This window comes from Typopeltis vanoorti, chromosome 13 (assembly GCF_054136105.1).
Source record: "Typopeltis vanoorti isolate ZY-2024b chromosome 13, IOZ_Tvanoo_1.0, whole genome shotgun sequence".
NCBI lineage: Eukaryota > Metazoa > Arthropoda > Arachnida > Uropygi > Thelyphonidae > Typopeltis > Typopeltis vanoorti.
Genome location: NC_143561.1, coordinates 39,424,503 through 39,448,867, shown reverse-complemented (window position 1 = coordinate 39,448,867; position 24,365 = coordinate 39,424,503). Strand labels below are relative to the sequence as shown.

The 24,365-nt window shown below is 33.9% G+C and overlaps 1 protein-coding gene and 1 long non-coding RNA gene across 9 annotated transcripts in view; one reads left to right on the top strand and one right to left on the bottom strand.

Annotated features, from left to right (window-relative positions):
- Window positions 1–24,365, bottom strand: part of LOC150100067 (uncharacterized) — a 268,090-nt gene that overhangs the window by 37,487 nt on the left and 206,238 nt on the right. The gene's annotated exons all lie outside the window — the stretch shown is intronic.
- Window positions 1–24,365, top strand: part of f (espin protein forked) — a 192,310-nt gene that overhangs the window by 21,830 nt on the left and 146,115 nt on the right. For 2 of the 8 annotated variants that reach the window (XM_090403066.1, XM_090403061.1), the window contains exon 1: window positions 14,537–14,681. The exons of 5 other annotated variants lie outside the window; for them this stretch is intronic. The gene's annotated coding sequence lies outside the window, so the exon portion shown is untranslated. Of the gene's footprint in view, window positions 1–12,688; window positions 12,798–14,536; window positions 14,682–24,365 lie in introns of those variants that run through there. One more of the 8 variants, XM_090403064.1, reaches the window with a different exon arrangement.

Here is a 24,365-nt window from a genome sequence, read left to right as displayed (position 1 = left end):
TTTTCTTGTCGTTTATAGGCCACGTCGCAATCTCTGAGAGAACAGACACGCACTATACATAACGCAGGACTCATTCCCCGCAATCCCCCCCCCCCAACTCATATTTGTGCTAAAAAAATAGTTATTTAGCTGCAAAACTATTCGTTTTATCAATACTAGTGAAACAACAGTATACGACCAATTAAAAATTCCTATATATATATATATATATATATATATATATATATTCTTTACAGCTGTAAAAATACTCTACTCATATAGCCTTTATCGATGAACAGCTTTTGTGATCAGGTAAAGAAAAAATAGACCCTTAATAACCTTAAGGGTCTATTTGCTTGCTGATTTACATATATGAAATCAATCTTCTAAATCAGCCAATTAAAATAGAGTAAAAGCAAACTGAGCAAATCAGAACAAATGTATTATTTTTCGTCCATAAGATTGCGTTTTATCTTCAAAACCATGACGAAATCTCAAAAAAAGAAAAAAAAATGGGATCAAAAGCAGATATAAATACTAAAAAAAAAAATGTTCTAGTGTGTGATCATCACAGGAAAATAAAAACCACGATTTTTGATTTAAATTTTCAAAATTTATTAAAATAAACGGCATAATGCATAATACTTCGTCCTTTGAATGTAAATCGAAAAAATGTACTATTTTTTCGAAAGTCTTATAAAAACTATACGGCAATGTGTGCTAAATTTAATGTATTTACTGTAATAAGCGTGTACAAAATGTAAAGCTTTTTATGTAGAAAACACTAAATCACTCACACAGATCCTGCTAAGTGATGGTTTTATTAGAAGCCACGCAGAGCACACCTCAGGATATAACCTGTTATTTATATCTTAATCGTGTAGAAAGTATGTGACTTATTATCACTTGAGGCCATCATTTCACACTACGTCGATGACACAATTTCCTATCATAAAACAACAACAAAAAAAAAAAAGTTTCCACTTCCTGCAATACTGACTTTCCATCATTAAATAGAGTACCGTAGAACCAGCAATAAGATAATTAATTAAAAAATAAAAAAAGGACTACTTATCAGGTCAATTTGAGGACAAAAATAAAATTTTACTGTTATTATTTGCTGATTAAATTCCCATTTATCATACGATACGAGTTGAGACAATTAACTAGACTGATTTTGTTACTTTTAGTGCATTTAGCATGGAAATTTCCGAGGTAACTCAAGCTCCTAAACGATGATTGCGACTGGAACTTTATCCACCTTTTCCACTAACCCCTGCATAAGCGTATATTGAGACAACCAGATTTCAGAATTTTTTTTTTAATATATTATTTTTATATAACATAAAAGAATCCGTAAAAAGTAACATACATGATTCGTTTTATAACTGAAAAGCACGCTATAATATGTTCAAAGCTATACTACCCTAACCCGATCTTCTTCTCTATCCTCTAGTCCTATCCTACCTGTTTTCCATATCCGAAAAGGTTTTCAAATTCGACTAATATCAAATTCGAAGAAAGATCAGCGTTTTCTGACAGCGCATGCGCGACAGGTGGGAGAAATCTTCCGATTTCGGAGGAGTTGACCACCCTAGTTGTAATCAATCATAAGGCTACTAAATCAGGGCCGCGAAACGTGTAGGGAATTATTAAAATAATTTTATAAGATTAATACCGAAAAGTTTGTAATAAATGTAACCCGCCCAGTAAAATTATTACACTGAAATTCATTATAATATATTAAATAAAGATTAGTATTTAATTCCAGTTAAATTGTGACTGTATTTGAATATTCAGTAGTATTTGCGTATTTACTGGATGATAAATTAAACTTAATGTGTTCACCCGGATTTAGTGTCAAGTCGTTTCTTGATTATATCCGGGTTTTCACTAGTTTCTCAATTATGATGCAAACAAATGAATATCATTTGTTTTTATTTTTAAAACTGTTTCAAAAACATACGCTAATTAGATAAATAATAACGAATGTCAATAATTGTTTTAATGATGGAGAAGTTTTAAAGTTCTTGTTTTTAACCAAAATCTCAAAATAGGTGTACGTGACCAAACTCTTGTAATCCGACCATTTCCTTACACCGATACCAGTCACTAGATCTATTTTTACATCTCTGGTGTTGCTTTATAGGCAGTTAAAACACAATAATGTACGGTTTATCCTTTCACCCTAGACTTTGAACATAAAAGGAAGAATATAACAGCTTACTCTCTTCCACAGACTGTGGGAGTCGTGTGGATTTGGGTTAAAAACAGTCTCCCTTTGAATGTGGGTTAGAGGAACATTGAGTAGAAAAATCCAAATATCTGTTGAAGTGAAGCCACCCAGAATAGTCTGGAGCTAGTCTGTATCGTTTACTGTGTTCCTTTTAGTGTGAAATAATTCCAATTACAGCAAAGAACGAAGAAATAGCATCTTCAATGCGATGTTTGAAAACAGACTGAAAAACAGAATTAGTCAGGTGGATTTCTGCATTAGGGTCTTCGTGCAATCTGCTACAGAAGTGGCATGACCGCTTTCTGGCTTATAGATATTTATTTCCGCAGTGTCTGCTACATTCCTCTGCTCAAACAGGACTTCCAAGGTTGTTAAGGTATATTTTAGTTCGTCAGGGCAGGAAGCAGGCCACTCATAGTAACAGAAATTCCATGTGCATACAGTACAATAGTCGCTATACAAGTCAACCCATCGAAACTAAAATTGTACTCGACCCCCCCCACACACAACCTCCAATCCTCTTTCTCTCGAACCTTTTACTTTAGGCATGTTGTTTCGACAAAAGGAGCAAACGAAGAAAGTATTATAATTGTTGTACTCTTATGGGTCATAATTCTATATAAATGCTATCATTTTATTCTACCATCTGCCTTTTTATGCTTGCAAAGAGTAGTAAATGGCTTTAATGTGTTTTTAAATTTCCATTTTAAAACTTCAAAAGCCAGTTATCCTATTGTGAATATTACTCACACAACTGGTCTGACAAGTAATTATAGGATCTATTAGCTTTTCTTCTTTAAGCGTTACGTAGAATGATATATATAAAAAAATATGATACGACATGAATAATTAAAAGATTTGTATGCTGTAGAAATAACGCAGAATGAGTCAGAAATATATTACGACATTTTGAAATAAATATTTAGAATCCCAAAATCGAAAAAAAAAATTTTTTCTGTATTCAAGAAGTTTTGAATTTTTAAAACTTTTTAAGAGTTTCTAGCATTTCTATTTAAAATATTTTTTAAAAGAAAATGCTTGGATTTATTCGTAATGTGGCATCGGTTTATACATTCTTCCTCCTCCACTAAATAACACATTTTAGCTACTCCTTCCTCCCCTAAAATCGTTAAAATGAACTGTCTAGTTACTGTTATAAGTATTTTGAATAGAAATAAATATTTCATTTAGCAACCAACAGTATTACAAAAATCATAAAATTTACCTTTGCCTTCTCATAGCAATAGCAGACGAAAGTGCTGTTGCTAGGAGACGACTTACTACGAAAGTGCTGTTGCTAGGAGACGACTTACTACAAAAGTGCTGTTGCTAGGAGACGACTTACTACGAAAGTACTGTTGCTAGGAGACGACTTGATTAAAAGGGCAACTTGTGAGCACTTATTGTTGTAACTTGTGCTCATAAGCACATATTTAATCATTTCTTTTGATTATGTTTTTTATTTATTATATTTTTAGTTATTTTCTGTAAATGCGAATAACTGTGTCAACGTTTAACACATTTAATAATATCGATTTAAAAACGAACTTATCACAAGTTAACCTGCTACTTCCTGCATGTATAATTTATATTTTTAAGGATTACTTTTTTTCTTTTACCAATAACGGCGTTTGGTAAAACAGAAACAAAATGAGTCCAAGTAGGGTTACCTGATTGACACACATAACACTCAATTTACGATGATGTCTTTAGAATCAAAAACATTCACATTCGTTATGCCTAAAATTCTTGAAAATGACCTCCACATATATCACATAACTAGGAATGTTATTTATAACATAATAATTCTTGTATCTGTCGGATTTATAAACCCGGCATATAAACGAAAGTCGTTAAGACTGGGCTACTAAGTAGGTCGCATGTCCGGATCACTTGCATAACTTTCATTATATATATTGCGATGGTAGCGAGAGATCTAAACAATCCCAGCTACTGTTCGCTACCACTTAATACCTTTTTAATTCATTCATAAATGCAAATCATAAACCGGATATCAGCTTAGTAAAAACACATCAGAAATATTTACGATTATTTTGTATGCTGGCTATACAGTTACAAAACACTTTCCTTTTTAATTTCTTTCGTTTTAATTGGTCAAAGAAATTCGTTCTAATTTAATTTTTTTCGTGAATTAAAGAACGACAGAAATATACTTTATCAGAAGAGGGAAAAAAAAAAGCACATGTTTAGAACTACCGTTTTCTTTACTTGTAGTTTTGAAATAGCAAAATTTATCATTTGGATGGTTTCTCCCAGAATGCAACTGACTGCACGGTATGATTAGAGGTCTATGATGATTGACTTGAGTCTGTGTCACGCTATCTTTAATCAAGAGACAGTAAGGAAGACTAACTCGATTAAAACTGCCACGCTCTATAAACTATACATTTGACTATCTCCTGCTTGCCAAATGCAAAACTGTCCATACCACGACTTGTGAATTCAAGCAGACAATAGTGGAAATTTAAAACTAACGAAATGAAATTCCTTGCACTGTAATTTCTCCGTAGTAATACACCTTTAAAAACTCATCCTCTGTTAATTTATTTTTCCACCTCGTCACTCATCATAGCTTTAATTAACTCGAAATTTGACCTATCTTCTCAAACACCATCAGTAACAGTTTAATGTGGACGTGACTCACTCGTCGCAACAGTCGATTCTAGACAAAATTATACAAGATTCTCTATGCTCATTACAAGGGTGTGTAATAATCTCTTTAAACGACTCTTTTGCACTCTTTAATTCAAATTCTTTAGCGGCAGTGTATGTTTCTATTTGCTTTGCTTTTAGGTCACTAGAGAATACGTTTAGTTTTGTTTGGAGAAGGAGTAGTCTAGTAAAAATTTCGCTTGGATGGGGGGGGATGAAAATCTCTGGCTTTTGCTTAGCCCGTGGGACCCCACGAACAACAAAAGCGAATTCATTTTATAAAACATAATTAGAATTTTCAAAAACTGTCAAAACGATATTAGTGATCTTAAGACTCGTTGAGGCTTTTCTGAGATACATTATTTTTTAAAATTAAAATATAAACTATTGAATATATGAAATTAAAGTCATAAGTGATCAAATATAGCTTATATTGTTTTTTGTGGAAAATAAAAACAATATAAGTTATATTTCTGTGGAAAACCAAAGTTATATTGGTAAACAGTATAAATCGTGTAAAAATATCGATTTAAAGTAGATATAAATAATACTTATGATTAATTAATAATAAAGCCTTTTGGCTCTTTATTTTAGTAAATACTTATGATTAATTAATATTTATAATAGTTATTTATTCCCTCTTTCTTTCGCTGCTAAGGCTAGAGAGAGACAGATGACAAATCCCTGGTTGTCTTTTACTGCCTCTTTTTAGCACGATACAAGTACCGAAATTCGAAACTGGCGGAAGATGGAAAAAGAATTTGATAGGATAATAATGTTGCCTTGATCGTTCGCCATAAAATAAATAGTTTCGTTTTTATTCAGTTTTGTACCCCAGAGATGTCTTTCGTGTGAGTTCTCGAACCAGTTCCTTATAGCGTGGACCTAGTAACGTGACACATTATCGTCTTGGAAAACTTGGTATGGTTTTTTTTTTTTTTTCGGGATAAAATCAGGATCCTTTTGCATATTGACCAACACACACACATCCATTGTAGTCTGCCAACATCACGTGCACTCTACTGGGTTGGAAAACTGTGTCTTCTAGCTGAATATTTATAATTAATTATATATTTTAACAAATATAATTAATGAATAATTTATAATTAATTAATAATTACTTATGAATTAATAATTGATACGTAATTATTAATTAATAATTAATTAAACGTCAATTAAAGTTTGATTTAATTGGTGTTTAAATTTAATTGATTTAATTAAAGCGTCAATAAACCATCATTAAATTAATTTGTGCTGATTTTCATTGATATATCCTATTCTGATCAATAAATATATTTATAATATTATTATAAGTAGTTACGAGTGTATGCAGACTTTTTCTCCTGTGTGCTGATAGTTTTCCCCTCCTTTTGTACATCCTGGAGATCTTTGTAGGCTTGAGGTGGATGACTCACTATCTGTTCCATCACAAACACCTTCAATAAGAGATTTCTTAATACTAAAATTAAACAAAGTGCCTTGTCTCTTATTCATATTAGAATTTAAATCTGTATTCCTATTACTTTTAAAAAAATCACGGCACTACCGTTTCAGAACAAGCACTTACACACTGCAATACGAACTTGCGATCAAAATATTCAGTATTTTGATCGCAAGATCTGAGAATGATTACAACATCTGAGAACCAGATACAGACTACCTTGATCTTCAATTTCAGTGGAAAAATTTTCTTTATACTTCCTTGCTGAGTGGTCACTGATATTTGCAACGCAGATGTTATTTCGTTCAGTTTGGGGAACACGCCGCCCATTGTTGTAATCGGCTTGCAGGCAATTTTTATGATCGGTCATAAACAGCGGTATTCTCTTTCTCGATTATTGAAAGATTTAGATGTGTGAAAATTAACGATAATTCATGAATATTTCCATGTTTAAAAATATGCAGCTTGGTCACTGACATTTGCTACACAGGTGTCATTTCCTTCAGTTTTGAGAACAGAGGATATGCCACCATTGTTATAATCCGCTTGCAGGCAATTTTTATGAGTCGTGATAAACAGCGGCATTCCCTTTCACAAATGTTGAAAGGTTTCGATGTGTAAAAATTAACGATACACAGATGTTATTAGGCGTTCTGGGTCTGAGCTTTTCGACATATTCAAGAATATTATTCTCCTCAGAATATTTCTACTATAAAATATTTATTAATGAAAAATGCTTAGAAAACTAAAATGACAAATTTCAGAACTTCTAGCGGAACACAGTTTGAGAAACTCTGTACTAGAGTATGGTAACCTATGTATATTTATACTGCTATTTTCGATATCTACAAAATTACCAGGAAGGATCTTATAAGCAGCGAATATTTTCATTTCTTTTCAATAAAAACAATACTTGGAAATATCTGCAATAATCTAAAAAACTGAATAAAAAAAATAGAAAGAAACAGGACTACGGCTACGCTATACCAGGGGATAGATAGAAGGGGAAGAAGCCAAAGGTTCAACCCCTCATGGATTTTATCGAGCATTTTACCAAGAATTATTCCAATGTTTAAAATATTTTTGAAGTCCAAAGTGAAGATTAGATTATAAAAAGAGAGAGGGAACATCAACATAAATCCTCCACATGTAAGCGAACATGCAGAACTGTGTCACGGTTGTATAATTATTAAATTATTTCAAAATAAGCTGGTTTGCTACAATAACACGAAAGTCGATTTGTTTCCAGACAGTTATGAAATTAAACACGTAACCATAAATCAGTCGATGAAACAGAGAAAGACATTGAAGCCATGTCAGAAATGATAAATGAACACTTCTTAAATAACAGTGCACTCCTCTAAAAGGTAAAATTGGGGGGTGGGGGGGGGTTTGAAGCCTACAGCAAAAATCGAACGTGTTTTTGTGAGCCCACTTATAATCATTATTCTAAAGAATTCACTGAAAATCTTCATCAATGGATTTCATTTAATTATCAATCATTACTTACACATTAATTTATGAATTCAATTACAATAAAATTAAACAATTTTGTTTAATTTATTCAGTTTAATTTTGAACAAATTTCAGTGCATTTGTAGCCGGCCTGGTTGAACGAGTGGATAGCGTGTCCGCGCTTCAACAAGTTCTTGGGTTCTAAGTTCACTACGAACATGAATGTCTTGTGATGAAATGAATTTCATCAACTGCTGTGACACCACCATGCTTATTGGAAGTATGAAGTGCCTTGAAAATCCTCAATGTTAGGTTTGAAAATCAGATTTCCATTTGTAAAAAAAAAAAAAAAAAAAAAATGAAAATATTAAAAAAAAAATAATAAAATGACCAAAAAGGTTTACGTTTCGTCGATGGAATTTACGTAAAAAAAAATCTGTTACCTATATTAGACCTCGTTTCTAGGCCTGACAGCTATGGGTACAGCCCAAGTCAATAGATATTAGGATGGATTCATCTCATTACTTATTGTGGTATCGTGGACGATGAGATTCATCCATTCCTTATTTTTAATGTTCACCAGTGGTTGATGGACCAATATGATGTTTCATGAGATAAACATTCGAGTTTGCGAAAGGAAAAATACTCCACCTTCCCCATGAGACTGCCTACTTTCATTTAAAAAGCTGGTGATTACGGTTCCTCGCGTCATTGATACAATTCGAACTTAGTTCTTGAAAACCGAATGCCTCAACATCCTCCCCATTGTGCTAAGGAGGCGATATCAACTTTGCTTATCGAAGGGTGAAGTTGCGTTTCGACTCCAGAGAGAGCGGTCTCGTTTTCCGAAGCAGCCGTGGAAAATAATATCGTTGACTGTGTTCAGAAAGTTTGAAAAGGCGTTGCAAAATCATGCACCGTTACGAAAGAGCACTATTTCAATCCTTCAGTGATTATCATATCGATGAAAAGTAAGTTCCTTTACAGTACCGACTAGACAGTCTCATTAATTCATTGTCGGATGCTGCATAGTCCGATATATCGTTTTGTACTGTTTTCCTACGGCCTCTTGACAATGTACAAATCATTGCACAGGAAAATAACGTTTCAAAATAAAACCACATTCTTTATTAGTGTCTCAAGATGTCCTATATATACGTCAATGATTTATTACTTAGATGGTCGCGTTGTTGCATCAGGATGACCTTGAAAAGCGCATCTTGCCTAATGGGTTATGTAATAAATGGACAACCTTGTATATAAAACGCTATGTTTATGTATTTTATGAAGATCTCTTTCAGCATTCTGAAATACAGAAATGCGTAATGCTTAAAGATCCCCACCCTAAGCACAATTTCCTCCTCTAGAGAGAGAGAGAGAGAGAGAGAGAGAGAGAGAGAGTATGTGTGTGACCACTTTACTTGGTCTTATATCTTTCTTCTAGAACAGTGGTTCCCAACCTTTTTCCACTTGTATACCCCTTTTAAACCCATTTCTATAAATTGTACCCTTTGTTTTTAAATGCTGACATTTATTGTTCAATAACTAACGTTTTGCATTTTGTTTACTTTACTTATTTTTCCGCCATTACTGATTATTTTTCGTGTGCCCCTGAACGGCCCAGCACTACCCCCACCTCCCGAGGGTACGCGTACCACCGGTTGGAAACCGATGTTCTAGATAGAAGAAAGTCGAGGTATGTTAGGAGAGACAAAAATAAAAAATTGTCCCTCCCTTGCGGTTCCTTCTTCTGGGTTGATATTAAATTTTTTTTCTTCACTTATTCCTTTCTTATTGATATGAATATTACTAATCAAGTCTCAAACTTGTTTGGTGATAAAATCAATTTAAAGTCCATTAAAAGTCAAGATAAAAGACATTAATGGAAAGAATACATTATAGCTATAGTGGAATCTCGGTTGTCGAACATAATTCGTTCCTAAAGACTGTTCGGAAACCGATTTGTTTGAAAACTGAAACCATTTTCCCATAAGAATTAATGTAAAATGGAATAATATAATCCGTTCCCGAACCCAAGATGATTGCTTATTTAAAAAGAGTGCGCTCTTTCCACAAAACTTTGCACCTCACCCCATTTCACACACATTTCTTTGAACAAAGAACTAGGAATCTTCCCTTCCTTCCTCTGTCTCTGAAGACATTTTTTCAATCACCGTCTTTTGCTGCTCCTTCTGAAGGTGTTCCAGTTCTCCGTGGTGAGCTCATTCCTGTTGTCCTCCACATCAGCATTGCCAACTTCCAAGCCCATGCTTTTGCCCAGAGACACAACATCATCGACAACAGCAACATACTCAACCTCAAGCTCTCAATGTCGCTGTGTGCTACACAGTCTGGCCACAATTTCCTCCAAGTCACAGCCTGGCCACACTTGCACCCAGGCATTGTCAAGAATATTAAGCAATGGAGGATATTGAAGTGATTTTTCAAGAATTCTCTGAGTGTTAATTCTGTGTCAGAGGTCACTTCAAAACATCTTTGAAACAGTGCTTTAGTGTAGAGCTTCTTAAAGTTCGAAATGACTTGCTGGTCCATGGGCTGGATTAGAGGAGTCGTGTAGGGGACAGGAACTTCACTGTGATAAAATCAAATTCCTCCACCAACTCGTCCTCAAAGCCTGGAGGGTGAGCAGGAGCACTGTCCATCACAAGAAGGTATTTTAATGGCAATTTTTTTTCTTGAAGGTGTTTTCTCACATTTGGGGCAAAGACTTCACGGATCCACTGAATAAAAAATTGACTGGTTACCCAAGCCTTACTATTAGCACCACTCGTAGCACGGATTTTTAAACAAGTCATCATGTAATCGCCTCGCTTTTTTTCACAAATTACAGCCTAAGAAACACTATCACCAGCTAACTGTTTCTCGTTTATCCAAATCCGCAACAATTTTTCTACTTCTTCAATCGTCTGAGATCTTTGTTTAGTAAGAACTTTCACTCCTTTTGCAACATCAGCTCCCATGATTGCCTCTTTATTTTAAGTATTGCACAGATCATTGATATCTGTGCAAAAAGAAGCCATACCGAACTGCATAGCAAGATTCGAGACACGAACGTCATTTTCATGTTTGGATAAGATTTCTTTTTTCACCTCTCTCGTGGTTCTAACAACTTTTCTGCTATCACTTTCCTTCTTCGGTCCCGTGGTGACTTATTTAATAATAATTTATAAAAAAAAACACAAAAAAAACCAGCAAAACACAAAGAAAAATCAAGAAAAGGCACTGCAAATTCGAGCAGGTGTCTGGATTGAGAGGAGGCCGAGGCGTAAGTGACGCTCCCCCGCCGTACATCTCAGGCCGGGGATCGTGATCTCCGGCCTGAGATGTACGCCGGTTTGCCTGTTCTGAAACCGGTGCGTTTTGGCTCGGAAAATATGTTCGTGATAAGAGGCGTTCGACAATCGAGGTTCCACTGTATGTGTAATGCATTTTTTTTTCCTTTATAGTTTTAACACCAAATTATTCCAATAAAGAAGCCGTTAGCAAAGGAAACAAGGACAATTAAGGTCACCTTATACTTCCGTATAATACTGGCTAACACTTTCATTTCTAAGGTGTTTATAACTGCAAGAAGCAGAGCAAACTTTTATAAGAATCCTTGCATTCAGACTACATTGTCACCAAAAAGGTACGTTCTGATTACATAGCTTAGCTTAGTTATACAATGTGCCACATCCAATCGAGCAACTGTTTTTTTTTTCTTTCTTTCTTTTCTTTTTCTTTTCCTGTGAAAAGCTCAACAGAATAGGCATATGTGAATAGGAGCATCAAAGAAAGAACTTCTTACGGTGCTTAAGAAAAATGACGGTGGGGGAGGTGCCATTCATAGCGTTTCTTCATGTCCAGAAAGTAAATAATAAAAACCAAAATGTTCGTAGCAAATACCTAAAAAAAACAATGAAAACATAAAATGTTTTCAATGAGGTATGAAAAGATGTTGTAACGTTCAGTATAGACGATTTATATGAAATATTACGGCTACCGCTGTTCTTTCATGACAAACATCGTTATATGGATAAAAACAGTAAATATTATGAAAGAAAAACATGAAGCAACCCAGTTTTTATTAAATGACTACGAAAACATCGATTCTTATGAAAGAATATTCTTTTTTGACATCCAGTAATTGAAGTTCTGCACGCAGACTGATACTCGAGCTTATATAAACTTATAAAACATTTTATATAAGCAAAGAACGTCAAGAATAATAAGATGTTTAAAAGAAATACTTTGAGTTTTATCCATAATATTATCCCAATTCAATGTAAATGTTTGGAGTCAACAAGAAAATTCTACCATAACAAGTATGCACTACAAACATTTTTTCTGCGTCAAAAGTATGGTAAACAAATTTAAAGTTCTAAGAAAATGACCCGACTGGTTTTCTTGCGGAAGTGTCCATCCTGTTTCTCTCTCGAAGAGTAACGTTATTACTGAAAACGTGTGAAAGATCTGACAGCAGATAACAAAACTATGCGGTCGCCCATAAAGCCACAAACTGCACTTAAAAGAGAATAATCCTATTTTCTCATCTTGATTTTATCCTATAAAATTAAATAACATTATTATTTTATTGAATCATAAAACTGCCATTTATTATTATTATTATTATTAATAATATTATTACGTTATTTGGTCGTATTCGCTTTTTTTTAAAAAAATTGGGATTTTTTCATTTATTTTCACAGTTATCTATGTGAGAGGGCGCTATATTCGTATTTTTGATTGGTTTCCTCACTTATTTTCGTTATCTATGTAAGAGGGCGCTTTGATTGTTTGCTAAAAACCAAACGATTTGCAATTTGATGCGAGTTAAATGTTTTCTTTGTGAATTTTTATTTCAAAGCGTTTAAAATCCCTAATTAATTAAATATTTTTGCAAAAGCCCTAAAGAAACGCATTATTTTAGCACGCAAGGTTTGTTTCCTAATGTAGACAGATCAAAAGTATCATTATTTAAAATTGAATGTACTTTCGTATATGGATTTCACAGTAAGTTAAAACTTGATTTGTTATAAGTTTCTGTAGCAATAGAATCGGTTCGCTTCGCGTATTATGTGTTGCCTGTCTGCACTAAAATAACGTAAGCACTTGTAATTATTCGTATGCAATATTTTCGGGCATGCATTTAAAAGTACTAAATTTTTAATGTAACTATTGTTTAACGATAATTATTCTGAATAAGAAATCTGACAAGAATAAAATGAAATTAAATTTCAGTTGTTTGAATTCAGCTGATAAGAGGAACAGTTTGCAGCGCTGTGAGTAGCCGTTTGGGTAAAAATACAGTTTAAAGTACCAAAGCGCTGAGTGTTGTGCGACGGGCCGCCATTTTTGCTACTATTAAAAAGTAGTGATATGAATAGAAACCATTTATGTGGATTACATATAAGTTATATGTAATCCACATAAATGGTTTATATAACGCAGGTATATAAGTATATCAAAAATAAGATCATATAATAATAATATTGCCATTCGTCGATGTATTGCAATACATTAAGTAAAGTAAGGCATATTTTAATTTTATATGAAACAATTTATTTACACACACACACACACACACACACACACACACACACACACACACACACACACACACACACACACACACACACACACACACACACACACACACACACACATTCCTTAAATATCTTGCGCGTCGTTGATACAGAAAGGGAGATATGAGTGATACGGTTCTCATTGAAGAACTCGGAGAAAGATGGCCTAATTATTTGTGGCATGAATATGATGAGCGATGCTCCAGAACATATAGAACGACAAAATTTCCGAAAATAGAAAACTCTTCAACACCAATTCACGTCCAACACATCTTGAAATCACAAGTGGTGTCGTGTGGTGCCTTTAAAAGCTACAAACCCCGTCATCACTTCGAGGGCATTGATGCGCATCAGCGAACAGATATAAACCCTCTATTTGCTTCTTTAAAAATCCCTGCAGCTACATTTGTCACCGAAAACTAGCCATTAGAAAGAAATATCTTTGAAGTGGCATTCCCACAATTAGAGTTTTAGTTAATTTGAGCTTCTTAAAAGATTCTCGGGGAGAAGTAAACAATCTTTATGATAGTGCTATTTATCCTTCTCATTCAGTGCATTGCTATATTCATCATACATAATAAGCTACTTTTAACTTGGAACTTAAAGACAGATTAGTTTTGCATTGACATTCAACTGACCACACGTTCATTGCATAGCTAAAGTGCCACCCATCAGAGAAAACAAGTGGCTACTTTACTGACCAGCAATGGCACACATAGCCTATAGTGCGAAGCTACAAATGAACCGTTGAGTTTAGTCCTAAGCTTGGGTCGCACCACCAACACCTTCGTTGATGTGTCGGACAGTTTGTAAGCATGAATTCAACTTAACCTACGATTCCGTGACTGACACCAATGCGCTGTCGACCTATTAGGCTTTAGACTCCCGGCAGGTACAATAAAAGACGATTTAAAAAATATATATTAAAAAAAAAAAAAACTGTGCGTCGGATAAGAACCGTAACAGCGACCCGATGCGCATGACTGGTTGTTATGGTAACGGAACAAATAGCATCAAGGTTAAGACAGTCGATAGGCAAAGCCGGTCATGGTCTCCCTGGTGGTGATTAGAGGGAGCGTTGGCCTGCACGTGATAGTGACGTATACTCAAGTGGTCTCATCCATTGCAATCGCACACAGTCGAAACATGTGTTGTCATGGTGGCTTACCGGTAAGGTTGTGGTGAAGGCTATCTGCACGTTCGGAAAGATAGAGAGAGAGAGGGTGTAGGGGAAACACGTGGTATTTATCGGTGTCTCATCGGATAGACGAAGGCGTATTCTTCAAAACAGGCCACAGACAGCGTGAAGGGGGTAAGTTATCGTCTTATCTCGCTTTAAAGATATCGCGATGATTATAAAGGCTGTAGTGATTCGGATGGTGTGAAGTTAATGATATTTCCCCCCCTTTCTACTCTCAAGATTCAATCTCTAAATTCATCTTTAGCACTTAAAGTAATAACTATCGCTTTGTGCTTCTCGTCTTTAGGCTATTTGAAGTGTTTATACTCTTGAGCTGTGTATTTGGCAACTCAAGTCAGAATTTATTTATTATCTGTCAATTGCACGTATTTGGAAAGAAAGGTGGAATCAGGAATCAGATAGCAAAGTCTATCTGGAAGACCCAATATTCTCATAGAACAGACTTCATCCGTGTTATATTCTAACAAATTTTTTTCCACTGTTTCAAACTCTTTTTTCCACTGTTACTAATAGGAACGTTCTTTCCAGTTTTCCACCATTAGCAATTCATAACTTTCAGTCCCGTGGTCAGCACCGTAATAATTAATGGGTGTTGTATTTTGCTTTATTATGAAATAGTTTATGTAAAAGACTCATGCTGCTTCACTAGTTGGTTACCTCACATAACACAGGTTCTCAAAGATTTTCGATAAAGTGAAGATGTTAAGGTTTATGACTGACCTTCCTTTGAAATTGGTATCTATATTACGAATCATCACGCAGCAATCGCGAAAAAGGCGTTAATATTTTATTTCCTTTTATTAGTAGAAATGAGACTACATTTCTACCTTGACAGCGATAAACTAAAGAGTAAGTTAACTGAAATCGAAAATGAATTACGTGTTTCCTTAACGAACGAAGCCTGATTGCAAAAAAAAAAAAAAAAGAAAAAAGAAAAAAAAAAAGAAAAACAGATGCGTACCTGGTTATTAACAATAAAACGGCCTACATTTTTTTAAAAAAGAAAATCAACATTTATTACATTGTTGAAAGTAATCCATACTTTTTTATTTACAATTATTTAAATCATTTTTTAAATTTTGAATTATCCGCATTTTAGTTTCATTTTTTTTAATATTATTATTATTAGAATTATTAAACTTTATCGTGTCGCAATAAATTGAACCCACCGCTGACTATACCGGCACAATGAAAAACTGTTCAGAGCTATTCCGGTTTAATAATCTATTATATCACAAGCGTGATTTCTTTTAACAGTAAAAAACAAATATTTTTGTCTCTATTTGTAACCTTGACTTTTCGTCCTACTCTTTCGCCCATTGTAGCTGTACAAATCACTTTCAAATATTAATTTATAACCCCATTCTTAAAATTCTGTGTTAAAAGAACTATTATTTCATTTTATATTCGACCTTTGTGCATTTATCTATAAAGGAATGCGAAAGTTATGAAGAAAATACTATGCACTTATCTGGCTATCTTCAGAATGAGTATCTCATTCTAATAATTTAAATAGCCCTTAATAATAAATAGATTTTATAATATCCAAACCTCTCTCAAACAAGCATGCGCATGACTACGTCATGCGCATGCTTGTTTGAGAGAGGTTTGGATATTATACAGTACAACTTTCCAAACTTGACATTCCTAAAAATCCATATATTTTTGAAAATACAGCACGTTATATGTATGTATTTTATACTGTTATGTATGTGAAATATATGTTGCGAAAAATATACACGATCCAATACACATAAAAAGAAGATTGTATTAGACACATATTTAATATAATGAATGCAGTGCAGATTTAGAAAATCTGCACTGCATTCATTATATTAAAATAATATTGATAATATAATTATAGAAATCAGAATTTTCAAGGTGCAGATGGCTGGTGGCGGTTAAGCAGTATTTCTTCCACAAATATATTTTAATACACACTTATTTATTTTAAAAAAAGGCACGGAAAGTTTGTTAAGAATGCATCGTGAATTTAAAGGTATCCCCAACTTTTAATCTAAAAACAGATTTTTGTTTTTTTTATGGATTTGTGCAACCACCTTATTTTTACTCATCTTTTCCCTCCCTTAAAGATATAAAAATTGCATTTGTATTTAGATATATTATTCAACAGAATTTATTATTTCAGCGTTTATTATATATTTCTCTATATAATAAAATAGTTTCGTTTACCTAATGCCGAAGATGACTATGACATACTGTCCATGACAATAACTCGTTGTCATAAGATAAGCATAGATAACTTCCTAACATTGGCATGTTGATTATCCGAAAATATTCTTTGGAATAAGAGGAAGGAATTAATAATAAAACGATTACGAAAAATTATAAAAAAGGTGCATTTCATAACAGTATTCTTCTGTTCAACCTGTAGTTTTTTTGTTTTCGTATGAACCGTAGATATAATTTAGTTTAGTGTAATTTGTCCATTCAAATAGTCGGATTGAAAGGACATGACACTGATGTACTCAGGTTTTGAAACCTCTTGTGTGTAAAATTAACACCAATTATTAGAAAAAGAAGGAATTATTTCCAAGTGTTATGTCAACTTAATGGGTGAAAATATTCCATTAAAAGCTAGGTTGAATCTACGACTGTCTTAACAACGAAAATTACTTTATCACAGCATTAGACTTAGCTACTCTTACTTGACATGTCAGATTGTTCCGGTTAATAAAAGGGTTCTACTGAATGGTAGTATGTCTGTATCAAAAATATAGCGTTTTTATGAAAAGTTAATTTTGTGTTTTGATCTCGACATATAATTTTATTTGACTAATTTTGAGACTGAAGCTGGTCCGACTGATACCAAAATTCGACAGGTTCGACAACTTTTAATAAAGATCCTAAATACCAAAATTCATTGCCTAACATCCAGCCAGCGAGGAATTGTTAATATTAATTCTCTCATTGAAGCCAAAATTGAAACCCCGCGGACATCTTTTGCGTATCCTAAATCACAAATCTGGTTAAATTTCATCCAACTAGAGTTATTGAGATATATAATTTTAACAAGCTTTGTACTTTGTACCCATGATCGATTGCAACAAAAATTGAAACAGAACAAATCTAAAACGTGTTTCTGCATTTCGCAAACCGCACCTAATGAAGTGATGATATTTTAGAACCATACGACTCCAAAGAGTTGGTTTATAACTTCATTTATAAAATCATAAAGAAACGATGGCGCCGAAATCTTTATGAAGCACATAAATTTAATTCAAAGTGAAGTTCTTTCTTCTTATTTTGTTTTTTTTCTTTCCTTTTGAAATTTCTTAATCGCAGAATTGATTCACTTACTTATCAGTATTTATTTTTTACATAAAACTCACCACGTGTTTAGTTCCATGAAATCATATAAGAGATAAAGGCTAGCATTCTACATAAATCTGTGTGTGTGTGTGTGTGTCATTAAAATACAGTAAAATTTACTTTCCAAGCACATCTTATTTTATATTTGTTTAGACGAATATGCAAAAAGGTCATTGGTTCCAAGTCTCCATGGCTCAGTTGGTAACGGCATTCTTCTGATAGAAAGACCTAGGTTCAAATCCCGTTTAGAACGCAAAGAATACGGATTTTTACATCTGATTGTGAATTACTCGGTCTCATACGGCGACAGCAGGGTGTTCCCTCCCGGAAAATCGAGTTTTTCATACACATGCCAGCCAGAAGAACATACTCAGTTACCAGACATACGAGTAATAACACTGGCTTCATAGATTTAATTGATTTAGCCATAATTTCTGCAGGTTCCTCACCCTTGGACTGTTATTATCTCGGAATAATTTTGATTCCACCAATTTTATGTTAGAAATAACTGTAGCGACGTCACTTTTATGTCGCACCGAGTGTCACCAATCAACTTACAATACACTGGAAACTCCCAAATGCTATTTTACTCATCTACGACTTCGGTATGAAGTGTGTTGTAGAATTATGAATGGAAAATCGTACTAAAATCTGACACTTGAAAACTACGCAATAAAAAGAAAGTCAAATTAGAATACCCTCCCGCGTTTTCACCTTTCTTATGTTGTCTATACCGAGGAAACCCATCAGACCGAAAGAAAAGTGCAAAAATTAACAAAACTGTGTTTTATTCTATCATTCTGCAACCTTCTTTGATATTGTAATTAACACGTGAGTTCTCAACAAATCGAGTATCTCATTAGAATGTCATTTTATGATTATTTTCTAGTTCATAAAAGATGCTATTTTTAAACTTCATATACACGATTCTATATCCTAAATGAGAGGAAAAGTGATAAAGCCTAAAATCTCCGAGTTAATTGGATCCTTCATTTCCCTGAACTAACAGTTACAAGCGTCTTGTTTCATAGCTGTCTGGATATTGAAGTTTTTCGTTAGATAATTACCCTAATTAGACTTCTCTTAGTTCTAGTTTTTAGCTCTGAAAAGTATAATCATGCTTCACTTCCTCTTTTACATATTTGGGAAAATAAAAATTCTTTTTCGCTTATTGGTGTTATATTAGATTGTCAACTTTTTTGTTGACAAAAAAGGACGCTAGCGTCACATACACGCAAAACGAAGCATTTCTTTTTTTTTTTTCTTCTTCACTACCGTGAGATAAGAAGTAGTTGAGGCAGCTGTACTAGTTTATAGAACCTAATTCTTAAGCTTGATCGAATGGGGCCTTCTTATCTAATTATGAAAGGATTTTATATACTTAAAATATCTGGAAATCGTGTGTTAAAGCTTAATCTCATAAAATGAGAATGAAAATATATAAGAAGATATTCTGTTTAATTTTTATTTATTTTTAAAATGACAGTGCATATAAACAAAGCTTGCTTGTAATTGTAGTTTGTGTAGTCCAGTATAAAAACAGGACACGCTTATGTAGAGATAGCAGAAATCGCACCGCTATACAGCAATCCCTCGATTAATGCGTCTCCGGTTAGTGCGTTTTCGATTAGTGCGTCCTTTTTTTTCGATACCCAAATTCAACTGGTGCGCGTCTAAAATTCGATTAGTGCGCCTATCTTAAAAATAAATGTTACAGATTTTTAAAATTTTCGATCTATACATTTTTTATGGCTAACTATTTAAAAAATCACTCACCAGGATGAAATAATTTAGTTACCGATTTGAAACCTTTTACAAAGTTATTTTTTAATGACATACTGCACTATTTCCATGTACACTATGTTCCAAATTTATGTCGTCTGCTGTACATAGCATTTTGCTGATCATACCTCGTGCAATTATTTTCCTTACTTTTTTATTTTAAATTATTTTCCTAACCTTTAATCATGAATAAAATAATTTGTGTAAGAAGGAAACTATTGTGATCAACAAATATTTAATGTCGATGAAACCGGCTTTTTTTTTTTTTTTTTTGGAAGCGAATGCCTTCCAAGACTTTTCTAGCGAAATCAGAGAAATCTCAGCCTGGTTATAAAGTCGCAAAGTCGAATGAAATTACTGCTAGCAATATGCGAGCCGTTTGGAAGCACATTCTTCCACATTGTGCAAATGATTTTAGAGGCTTTTCAAATGAATCTAAGTTAGTTAAATCTCATTCTGAGAAGTTGAGTGATTCCGACCTGCTAAATTAGATACACAGCGGGAAGATCCTGAAGAATATGAAGAAAATTTAATCATTGACAAGCCCAAAGAGGTTTCACAGAAACAATTTGAAAATAGTTTTCGTACAATCGAAGTTTTTAAGCAGCAATGCTTAGAAACTGACCCTGATGAAGAGAGAACCAGTAAAATTTGCAGAAGAGGCAATAGGGCTATACCGTCAGTTGTATGAAAAAAAGAAACAGAATGCCCGCCAAACTACGTTAGCTCAATAATAAAGAATAATAAATTTATATTCTGAATATGTTTTATTGTCTTTCAGCTTCATGGTTTTCCTTTAACTAGGCCATGAGACATACCCCAATTCTTTTATAAAAAAAAATTAAGGGTCAAAAAAGAAATCTAAGGAACGAATTATACATTTTCCCATAGGTTATTATATTCGATTAGTGCGTTTTCGATTAATGCGCCTGTTTTAAAGAACGCATTAGGCGCACTAATCGAGGGATTACTGTATAATAAAATGGTACCGTTTATTTGAGACAGACTTGTCTCCATGGCAACACTAGGCTCTTCGTTCTGACATTAAAGTAATTCGCAGGTCATAAAATAATTTATTATTATTTTATGAAATGATGAAAGTCAATATATTTTCATCATTTTAATTGGAGTTAACACTAGACTTTGATGCGCTTATCGCGCTAAAACTTTTTTTTTTTTTTTTTTTTTCTGAACGCATGTGAAAATGTAACATTTAAAAGTCTGAACCGTCTTTTAACAGGTTAGCAAAACTACTGCGCCTTTTGGTTGGAAAAAAAAATCCGAATTTCATTATCCACTCAATAATGAAAAGAACCTTTATAGGATCTTTATAACTAAACTTGAAGTAATAGGTCTCATTCATTGTTTCTGGAATTTTCACCGTGAAAACTAGGTTTTTATATCCACAAACAACAGGTCGTCTAAAGAACATAGTGCAGCTAGTTAAGAGAGATAAATAAACTGGGCACTTGGTCTTTAGTTATTATTCTAACCAATCTGAAGACACGGTCGTAAAACTTATCGAAATCGATAAAAGTTTCCAAACTGTGTATAGGGGCATGCATTTGATATCATTAGATATATTTGACGATTGAGAAATGCATTTCGCGGTGCAGTTGTTATTTAATATTCATTTAAACTTTGAATAATATACATAACTAAAAAGAAATTTTGTAATAAAACTAAAATTAATTTAATGTATTTTTTATTTCAACTATATATTTTATTAAACAGGTTCTTTTTAGAAATGAAATAGTTGTGCCATTACGCAGGGGGGGTGGGGTAAACTCTCTTAATAACATAAGTCGACTGCAAGCACGAATCGCGTTGACTAAGAATCCAGTGATTTAAAAATGTCTGGTATGTTAATCCGATGTTGGTAGACGTTTGTAATCGCCAGATTTAAATAAGCCTTAAGACGTCATGTATTTGAGGGGGGTGGGGTGGGGGGATTCAACGAACGAACGTAATAAGAAATCACGTTCGTTCATTGAATCTCCCCCTCCTCCCCGAATACATGGCATCTTAAGGCTTATTTAGTAGAAAACGTTATGGAGTCATTGTTAAAAATTAAAAATAATGGAGTCATTGTTATAGTGCAGCATTAGCAAACGAATTATAAACACAATAAAATCACAATTTAAACACTTTCTGCTGTTCTTTTTATATGACAATGGCTGTAGTGTGAGTGTGAATCTGCACATTACTTCCGCAATGCAAACGATGAATTTAGTAGACCACATCTAATTGTTAAAACAAAGCGGCATTTTTTTACTCACCTGTTAAAAACCTTGTTTTTTATTCTACCTTTATTTGTTTTGTTTTGTTTTATCTTTATTTATTTTTTATTTTATCTTTATTTATTTATTTATTTATTTATTTTTTTTTGTGATCAACATTCTTACTGTTTTTTATGCAAGTAACAAATCTGGTTAAATGATTTCGTTCGCTTAGGGAACATCATTCAGACACCCTTGACTAGTTCCGTGTTCGAGCAGATTAGTAACCGGCTGTTAAACACAATTTTTTCACGTATGAAATTTTTACCTGCGACTCACACCTCACCGGGTGAAATATTCCAGTCGTTTAACTAAAAGAAACGATCCAAAACCAATTCTTTAGCGTATTATCGCGTTGGTGTTTTATCTTCGCTATACAAGGTTAATGATTTACGCATGACTTGGTGGCGTTAATTACCTTAAGATATAATTATCTTCTCACCCGAAGTAATGCACAAAAATCATTGGGTTACATGGAGAGAACGAAAGAAGGCGTTTATTTGTACTCGACTCAAAAGCAATGCTTAGCCTTTGTTATTAAAATAGAAAAAAAAAAAAAAAAAAGAGACCACATCCGTGGGAAATATTCGTCTATGGTGCTATCTTTTGCGAAATATTTGGCGGGGGATACAAATTAATCTGTTGCTCACAAAACAGCAGTCTCATACGAAGTTTGCGCCTTATTTCTCGGAGACGTAAAGGTTGTCAAGGTAATGATAAATACGGAGAATGAAACAAGCGCCAAACTGTATTTGATCAGATAAGATTCCTGTTTCCTAAACCTAATGCGTCTTTTCTGTTGGTTCTTAGATGTTCCAACAAGTGTTTTGGGTCATATTCCAGTTATATAAGTCTCTTCTTTAAGAAGCTCGTGATGGATAATGACTTTTGCATAATAAAATGAGAAAAAAAAAAGTGTTAACATGACCTTATCGCAGGATCAGTAAAACTGAGGTTTGTTTCGGACGAGGAATATTAAATGGAATTCACGGAGATCTTTTATTTCATTTTAGAATCAAACAGATAAATTAGTTATTTTAAATGTTTTTTTCAACAATGAAGGATAGATGAAAATGGCCTGGCAACTTCCATAAGAAAGAGTCAACACCGATACTAGTTTATATATATATTTTTCAGCATAGGCTAATTTCCCCAATTCCAGGTATTATATTGGTCTTTCCCGATCTTATTCAAATTTTGTGTAGCTCAGTGGATGTGGCGTTTGCGCATACCAAGGCGCTTGGCCGCACGAAGGAAGATTGGTTTCGAGTCTAGTCGGCGACTAGAGAAATTTTTCTAAGTTTTTTTTGACCGGTTCCCGAGTTAGTCGATCTCTAGCACGGGCAAGCGGGTTTTTTCTCCTGGAAACTCGGGTTATTCGTCCCGTAAACTCAAGAAAATCGACCGTAGAATCCACATTATTTCAGACATTAAATACGAGTGTTAGGGTTAGGGACCACAAGATGGCGGCACATGTAGAGCCGTCTCTCTTCACTGCGTGCCGCTTAATTAGTAATAGCCTTGGGCCAGCTATCTCTGATTGGTACCAGTGGAGATTGAACTGCCCACTCAGTCTCCAAAAAGTTAGATAGGGCTAAAAACGGCCTCGCCTACTCCCTGTATACGGGAATAAAAAGGTTTTAGCTAATTTTTTTTTATTATTTAAAATTATTACCTGGCTAATTCCATGTATTATATTGGTCTTTCCCGATCTTATTTAACATTTTTAAACTATTTGAAAACAGTTACAAGAAAGGTGTAATTAAAATCAAGAAGAAAACACTACTTTTGATCTTTTCGTATTTTTTTCTTAAATACTACCAATGGGGGAAGTGAAGACACCATCTAAATATGTTCCTGGAAATAGTAGTAATTCCCCCTTGCGAAAAAAAAAAATAAAAATAATTTAAAAACCGTAATTATTTTAATCTCTTTTAAACCGATAGAAATTTGATTAAATATTACAAGCGAAGATTTGAAGTGAATTATATTAGTGAAATAATGAATATTACAAAAGGAGGGAGAGGGATAAATATTTCTCACTCATCCCCCTCCCTCTTCTTGAAAATGCCTGACATAAAGGCTTGCAATCTGACAGAAAGACAGAGATAAATGACAAAGACTGACCACTCACTATTTTTCCTCATAGTTCTGCAGCTGCAACAGAATTTCGTGCTAACGATTTCAACAGAAGTTCTCTGAAGAATCTATTTCAACCTGTTCTGGACCACCCCAAACTAGGTAAACAGGATATTCGCTGTTGTGTGTGTGTGCCTGTTCAGAAAGTTCTAGGATCCAAACTGGCGCACGCGCGCGCGGAAGGGAAGGGGGGGGAGTATGACCAGAGGAATATTTTGCTTGGGAGGAAAACGTGCTCCAGATGATTAGTCATAACTTTAAG